The following is a 9046-nucleotide window of genomic DNA, read 5'->3' on the forward strand; positions in this document are numbered from 1 at the left end:
TCATCCCCTCTCAGGACTATGCCACTGGACACCTACATCACAGATCCACACTGATAAGACTGGGAGATTTAAGAGCTTTGCTTAGTCCATAGAAACAGACACGAAAATGCAGCCAAAATGGGAAGACAAAGAAGCAGAAACCATATGACAGAACAAAACAAAGATCTAGATATAATGGAGTCAAGTAATCTAACAGATGCATAGTTCAAAACACTAGCTATAAAGATACTCAATGAACTTTTGGAAAGTGTAGAGAACTCCAACAAAGAGATAAAAATGGAAATGGAAATGGAAATTATAAAAGGGAACCAGTCTGAAATGGAGAACACATTATTTGAGATGAGAAGTATATTGAGTGGAATAAACAAAGTAATAAATAAAGTGAATAAAGAAGAGGATCAAATGCCCTATCTAGAGGACAGGAAAGCCAATCAGGACACTCAATCAGAATGGCAAGAAAAAAGATGCCAAGACTATAAAAATAATTCAAGGAGGATATGGGACACTATTAAGGCTCTAAATATTCATCTGATTGGTATAACAGAAGAAAATCAAGGTGTTGAACAGCTGTTTGAAGAAATAATGATGGAAAACTTCCCCAAACTGGTGAAGGAAATGGACATATAACCCCAGGAGGCTCAGAGAATTCCAAAAATCAGGGACCCAAGGAGGCCCACACCAAGACACATCATAATTAAAATTCTAAAGGTTAAATACAAAGAAAGAATATTAAAAGCAGCAAGAAAAAAAGAAATAATTACTTATAAGGGAACACGCATAAGATTGCCAGCTGATTTCTCAAAAGAAACTATGCAGCACAGAAGGGCTTGGCAAAAATATTCGACAGGATGAAGACCCAGGATCTACAGCCAAGAATAATTTATCCAGCAAAGCTATCATTTAGAGTTGAAGGACAGATAAAGAGCTCCCTAGACAAAAATAAGCTAAAAGAATTTATCACCACTAAGCCAGTATTACAGGAAATGTTGGAGGGACTTATTTAAGAAGAAAAAACATGTATCAAAAACAGGAATAAAGAATGGTAACAACTACATTCCTATCAATAAGTACCTTAAATGGAAAAGAATTAAGTATTCCAACAAAAAGATAAAGTGGCTGCGAGGATAAGAAGACAAGACCCCTACATATGAAAAGGAAGGAGATGGAAAAAGATATTACTTTGATGAACCTAGAAGGTATTTAAGTCAGACAGAGAAAGATAAACACTATGATTTCACTTATATGTAGAATGTAAGGAATAAAAAGAACTAATCAAAAACAGATTCATAAATATAGTGGACAATTTGGTGATGGACAGAAGGGAGGGAGGGTTGGGAGACTGGGAGAATGGGGTGAAAGTTAAAAAGTACAAATTAGTAGTTGATCGATGGTCATGGGGATGGGGAGCATGGCATAGGGAATGCAATTAGCATTAATACATTGGCTAGGTGGAGGGTCAGGGGAGGGAGGGAGCAATTGGAGGGATCATTTTACTAACTATATAGATGTCTAACCAATGTACTGTATACTTGAAACTAATTAAAATTAAAAAAATAAAGAAAATACAAATCAAAAGCACAATGAGATACTTCCTTTCACCCAATAGAATGGTTATAATCAAATAGAGAGGCAGTAATAAATGCTAACAAGGATGTAGAGAATTCGGAACCACTATGTATTGCAGGTGGGAATGTAAAATGGTATAGCCACTTTGGAAAACAGTTTAACAATTTCTCAAAAGATTAAACATAAAGTTGTTATACGGCCCAATAATTCTACTCCTAGGTATCTATGCAAGAGAAATGAAAGTACATGTCCACATAAGGATTTGTATAAGAATGCTCATAATACCATTATTCATAGTAACTAAAAACTAGAACAACCTATATATCCATTAACTGGTGAATGTGTAAACAAAAATGGGATATATTGTGTTGAATTTCAAAATTATTATGCTAAGTGAAAAAAGTCAGACACAAAAGACTGTATGATTCCATTTATGTGAAATGTCCAGAAAAAGCCAATCCGTAGAGACAAAATGTGTTTTAGTGGTTGCCTAGGGCTGGCCATGGGAATAGGCAGTGACTATACATGGGCATGAGGTTTCTTTTCAGGATGATGGAAATATTCTAAAATTATATTCTGGTGATAGTTACACAACTCTGTAAATATACTAAAATAATAGGTGACTTCTATGGAATGTAAGTTATATATCAATAAAGTTGTTAAAAACACATTTGAAAAATAGAATGTAATTAAATAAGTAAAAAGAAAACTAATGAGATTTCCTGGGCCTCTCTTTGAAGGTCACCTACGCTGCAAGTGGTTATGACATACACAGGAGATTTAAATACTGTGCTTTAGAAAACATCAACCTGGTTACCCAGAGAGAAAAGATCAAGAACTGGTTAGTGGCAGAATGGTGACACTTAAACACAATAAGTATATCTCTTTTATATTCTTGATGTGCCAAGCACTGTGGTAAGTTCTATATGCCTTATCATTCAGTCATTCATTCAAAAATATTTGGTGAACTCCTGCCTTATGCTAGGCATCATTCTTGGTGCTAAAGATACAGCATGAATAAGACAAAACTCCTGCTTTCATGGAGCTTAGATTCTAGTAAGGGAGAAAGGCAATAAACATGTAAATACACAAGCCATAATTAAGATTATTTTAGGTAGTGATACACATTTATTTAAAAAATAAATCTAGATAACAGAAAGTAACAAGAAATGGAAAAGGAGGGCAGTGTAGATTAAGGGGTCAGGAAAGGCCTACCTGGGAGACTAAAGGTAACACCTGAAGAAGGTGAAGGAACAGTCATGCAAAGATCAGAATAAGAGTGGCCCGGATGGGGGAATGGCTAATATAAACCACATCAGAGAGCAAGTGATGAAGAAATGCCAGTGTAATCATAGAGAGTTCTGTACAAGATGATATTGGTGAGAGAGACAAGGATAGAAATTGCAGATCCTAAGAACCGTGATAAGGAGTTTGATTTAGGGTCTGGTTTCTTATCCCCAGTGCAATAAGAAGGCACTGGAGGATTTAAGCAGGTGACTGATCTGATCTAAAGGACACTCCAGGAACTTCATGGAGTCAGGAGGGAGAGAATGAGGAAAGTATAGTTAAGAGTTTGCATGCAGCAGGATCTAAAGAGAGATGATGGTGGCTTTGGTGAAGGTGGTGGCAGCAGAGATGATGAGTGCTAGGATTTCAGATATGTGTAGGAGGATAGATCCGGTAGAATTGGATGAGTTGTAGGGGGTAGAGAAAGAGAGGTACTGAAAACAATCCTTAAATTTTGTCTTGAGTAACTGGGTGGAAGTTGCGCCATTAACTGAGATGGCAAACCTTCCCTTTGAAATGGGCTTTACGATATTCAGATTACAGATGAAATAACTGGGCCTCAGAAAAGCTAAGCCATTTGGCCCAAAATTATCCACCTAAGGGTGGAAGAAGCAGATTCAAAGCCAGTGACTCCAAAGGCTGTATTTTAAACATTGCTCAGTGCTGCCTCTTGCCTACAGAGCACTTTCATCCTTACCAGCCAGTAGATGAAAATCATGGAAGGTGGTGGAGAGAGGACTTTTTGGCAGTGAAGGCTGGTGAGTGGGCTTGTTATTGCAGTAGAGGGAGAGGAGCAGCTTAGAAGAGAAACATTTTTCTAGTGAATCACATTAAATAATCAGTGGCTTATACCCAGTGTCAGTCTGAACCAGACTGACAGCTAATGTTTTTATTGATAGCTAATGAAAACCCAGTAATTACAGGAAAACATCAAATTAGAAGGTACAGAGATTCTCGAAACACCTGAAGCCATTTAATATATCTTACGTTTGCTCCAGACCAACAGGCAGCTCCCAGAGCAAGACCGGTCTCATTACTCAACTAATGGGCATTATGCTCTGAGGTACCTTTCCCTCTGCCAAATAAATCAGAATTTTGAAAAGTGAAACCTGAGATTGCCGTGCTGCAAACGTTCGCAAGGACATCACTGGGTGTTTTAGGTGTCAAGTTTAATTTGATTCAGTCTGTTCTGTTCTCTTAAAAAAGGCTCCGGAGGCGTCAGCTGGGTCACAGGGAGAATTCCTTCTGTCTGCTCTGGCTCTCTGGGCTGTGACAGAAATCAGACTTTGATTCCCTGAGCGTGCTTTCTCAAGCAGGGATGGCTCCTCTCGCCACAGCCCAAAGGAATAAGTTCTGATGAAAGTTGTCATGCTCCCCTATTCCTTGATTTTTGGGGGCTGGGGGGAATTGAGGAGGGGATGGTGGAAGAAGAGACTCATTCACACCTTTTAAAACATTCTAAAATATTCATGAACCCCCCCCACTAAGTTGAGGACACTGTCCTAGGTACCGGGATGATGACAAATGCTTACAGGTCATTATAAAGCAAAAGTGACAGAAAAAATAAAATGGTAAGCTCCATGTGTGCATGTGTGTGTGTGTGTGCACGCGCGTGCCCTCTAGAAAGCTAGCCGGCCTGACTCCCACAGGTTTCTGTACCTCACGCTCTTGGGGCCTGGCCTGCTGCTCTGAGCATCAGCGGCCTGGAGAACGGGTAACTCCTACGTGTGCTATAGATTTTCCTGGGCATTTTTCACCTCACAACAGCTCTAATGACCTTGGCATCAAGCTCTTACTGGGGATTAATAACTGGCTGGGCTTAATGGCCCTTACTGTGTCCTGGGCCATTTTCCCAGCCAGCCATTAATTCGAAGCAGTGCTCTGGGCTCTGGCCATTATGGCTCCCTGGGCCCAGTGGCTGCCCTGAGGCAAATGGCTGGAGCCTCCTTCTCTGCAGACAGAGGCTTCCACAGAGCACTTTCCCCTTCTCTTCATGGCATTAGTACAAAGGACTGGGGTCTGCAGGCAAGTTATTGGTTAGGACACCACATTATGTCTTCTTTTTATGTCTCAGGAGGCAGGTTTTCTCAGAGGACAGAGAAGGCAGGAGGTTGAGTTTCATTCACTCATTTATTGATCCATTCATCTATTCAATATTAACTGAGTGCTTTTTATGGGTCAGAGAGCAAGAAAGATGACTAAGATTGAAATGACTTAATGTGGGTGCCCGTGTTTCCTGCCAAAGGATGAAATATCTCACTAAATGGGGCTTTAAGGAAAATGTCCCCCAAGAATCAGGGACACTGAATACAGTAAGTAAAAAGTCCGAGAGAGGCTTTTCTGGGTGGGAGTTCACTGGAAGCTACCTTCCCTCTTTTGTCTTTGTGGACTTTTATCTCTTAGACTGCTTAGCAGAGCTCAAATTTCACCTTCCCATACTCCATGGAGTGAGTGATTCAACCCAGCATCTGAGTGCTCAAGGGAAGAACATGTAAATATAGCAAGGAATCTTAATTCACCAGAGCATGAGTATCTTTACCCATATTATTAGGACACGGAGGATTATGATGCTGAGATGAGAAGGACCATGGCTCTCTCAGAGGACTGTAACACATCCCAAAAAGCAGTCACGCCGTTTGTATAGTTTGTGATCATTCTGCCTCCCAAGAAATCATTAGTCCCTCCAAATGCAGAAACCAGACTACATTTCCTTCTTTGGAAGTGATTCAGCCTTTGGTACATGCTCTTGTCAGCTGCAGAATGTGTAACATTCTGTGTAGAATAGCTATTGTTATTGTATTGGCGCCACTTACCAAAGGGCACTTAAGGCATAATTCAGACTTCCTTCTCTTTTGCATTGTTTGGTGCATCTGCACAATTCAAAGAGAGGTTGTTGGGGCCCAAGATAATTAATACCTTAGAGCTAAGGCAGATGGGAAGGAATCATGAGAGAGGGCTTTCTGGGACTGGGTGGACCCCAGTGCGTTCTCGTGGTGCCCAGTAATCACAGAAGGCCAGTATGGTACAGTCAGGAACCTTGGTCTTCCTTGGAAGACTCTTCAGCTGGACTCACATGGGCATAGGAGAAAGAGACAGACAGAAGGCCATGGAATCTCCATAAGGTGACACAGGTTTCACCTATCAGCCAGCCTGTGCTCTAAGAATCACTTCAGAGTAATTAATTACAGGTGAAGGAGATGCTGGGATCTTCGGAAAGTTTTTCCCTGTAAAAATGAGCATAATATCTTCAAATTATAAATCAAAATGGAAAATTCAGGATGATAATTATAGGTGAGTCTGATGAGAAAAAGCAGGTCCCAGTGGCCTTAAGGTCCAGTGGAATGAAATCTTAAAAAGTGACCTTATTAAGCAAATGTACTGAGTTACACAGTACCTCGGGGATGTATTAAGTACTTGGGAAATGTCTTTTGAATGAATGAATGAATGAATGAATGAATGAATGAATGAATGTCATCTGGCCACAGGTATCTAGTTGGTCATCTCTTTGTTTTACAGGTGAGAAGGTTAAGTGCCTGATTTGTGATAAACTTTGTCTTAAATGCTGATTCTCCTGACCCTAATCATCATTGAGTAACATGCCACTTGCAAGGCCCCCGTCATCTTTGCAGGAATTTTTTAGTGGGCTTCTCCATAAGCAGAGATTTTTCAGGATGTAGGAATTTCAATGCTAAAATCCAAACAGCCCCTAACAAACCAGGTCGGGTGGTCACCCTAAGTGTCAGAGTCTGTCCCGGGGACCTGCCTTGCTCCATCATCAACCTTCCATCAGCCCCTTGCAGCCAAGCTTCAGCCTCTACTTCCTCATGTCCATCCATAATCAGATGCTTTCGCCTCTTCTACTGAGACTATTTTGGCCAAATGTTCAAATCCTAAGCACATTTTCCACGTCTAGTTTCACTTGTCCTATCAGCATAGAGCATTCCCTCTTTTTAAAAATCTCAGCTGTTGGTTCTCCTCGCATAGTTCTTTCCTGGTTGTCCTCCCACCCCTCTAGCTCTTCTAGATAGGCTCAAATATTCCTTCATCTTTGGTCTCATGGCCCCTTGTGTCCAATCATATTATAGTACTTACCACACAGTCCTGTAATTGTTGTCTGGGGGCACCCTTGCCCTAGACCGTATGTCCCTTAAGAAGATTGAGAGGGCTTTATCTTTCTTTTTTTATCTGTATCACCAAGTTCAATGCCTGATACATAATAGGAATTCTGTTGTTGAGTAGATTGTTATTGAACTTTTCTTCTTCATCCTTTATGTATGGATGAGCAGGTAAATACAGAAAAGGAAAAGTGAGTATTCCCTCTGCCTTTGGCTATTGAGACCTCACCACCAACAGCTCACCCAGGGAATTCAGAAGGTTTCCCTACTCTAGGTTCCAGCAGTTTCTTGAGGGGAATAGGAGCCACTTTCTTCAAAGGAAAAGTTTAATCTTAACCACATTTCATCATTAATTTAATGTTTTAGTTGGATGAGCCTTTCACGAATGGGCCTCAGTGGAATGGAGGCGTTGGATAGATTACAGTGGACCTCAACATTTTTGGCACCAGGGACCAGTGCTCCTATGAGAATCTAATGCCTGATGATCTTAGGTGGATCTGAGGCAGTGATGCTACAGCTGCAATTAATGAGGAAGCTTTGCTTGTTCACCTGCTCACCTCCCGCTGTGCAGCCCAGTTCCTAACAGGTCACAAACTGTGGGTTGGGGACTCCTGGAATAGAAGACACTTGCCACTTTACTGCATCCACCCAACCCAGTGCCCTAAGTGCAATAGCAACACTATTGATTAGGAAATAAGATCACCGAGTTTCTGAGAGGGTGGAAAGGAGATAGATGATGAGCTAAGCAAACATCCCATGACAGTTATTCTATTCATTCTATTGCATTGTAACCCATAATGGTGAATCTCATGGACTCTGCAGTCAATTTCCTGGATTCAAATCCCAGTTCTGCTGCTTTCTAACTGTATGGTCTTAAACAAGTCCCTTCACTTTTCTAAATATCCCTCAATACTCTCATTAGTAAAATAGAGGATACAATACAGTATCTTTCTGAAAGGGTTATTGATAGAATTAATGCAATTGTAGAAAAAGCCCAGAACAGTGCCTGGCACATAGAGAACATCTAAAAATATTAGTTAAAACTCCTTCCTTTGAACCCCCAGCCTTGCTTTGCTCTAAGTACCCCCTTTACCGATACTTCAGCACAGCCACCTTTCTCATCCTGTTATACTTTATTGCACGCCTTTCCTGACCCACTGTCTCTCACTTTGAGGGGTTGTTTTTCCATTCTATTTGCATTCTTACTACCCAGCATAGTACCTGTCACCTAAGAATAATTAGATGTCAAATGAATGATGAGAATGTACAATGGTATAACCTCCATTTCATAAGCCCATATGTCAATTATCGACACAAAGTGATCAGTACTGATTTAGTGAGTACCTACAATGTGCTCCACTTGGACTGATAATCCCATTAGCAGCTATCATTTATTGAATGATCACTGTGCCAGGTCCTATGGTAAGGACTGGGCTCAACCCCCTGCAATTGTTATTCTTGCAGGTCAAATAATGGCAATTTCAAATGACTCAATCTAATACTGTGTATATTTTAATTTTACCAAGGTAGAATGGGGCATTAATTATCCTCAGTTAAAGATGAGAAAACTGAGACTTGGGGAGGTTAGTAGCTTACCAAGGTCCCATGGCTAATAGGTGGTGGAGACAAGGCTGGACCCATCCTGTGAATCCCCCTTGGCCACTGCGTAGTTGGGGAAGGTGACAGAGCTATGACTCAGGAAACTCACAGAGTAAATATAAGACTGAATGTATGCAGCACTAAACGGGGTCTGATTTCCTGAGACTGTGCAGGAAGCCAGTGTGTCCTGTTCAAAGTTAACGGAGAAGAAGGGCAGAGGCTCTAGGGGAAAATCTAACAATGCAACTTTCCTTTAAAACATTCTTGATTGTCATTTCTTGTGCACTTGCTGGCCTTGGCCTCGGGCCCTAATTACATTATCTTCAAACAGCAACTAAGAAATGTTTCTCATTAAACATGAACAGGGGAATGTTTAATTTGTTAGCACGCAGGTGTTCAGAAAGTAAATCATTGGTTTGGGGTGTTGAAATGAGCACTGTCATTGCAGTTGTCCCTGGCGGGCACTACAAGGCCAGGGC

The sequence above is a fragment of the Pteropus medius genome, unplaced genomic scaffold, assembly GCF_902729225.1.
Source record: "Pteropus medius unplaced genomic scaffold, Ma_sr-lr_union100, whole genome shotgun sequence".
Classification (NCBI taxonomy): domain Eukaryota; kingdom Metazoa; phylum Chordata; class Mammalia; order Chiroptera; family Pteropodidae; genus Pteropus; species Pteropus medius.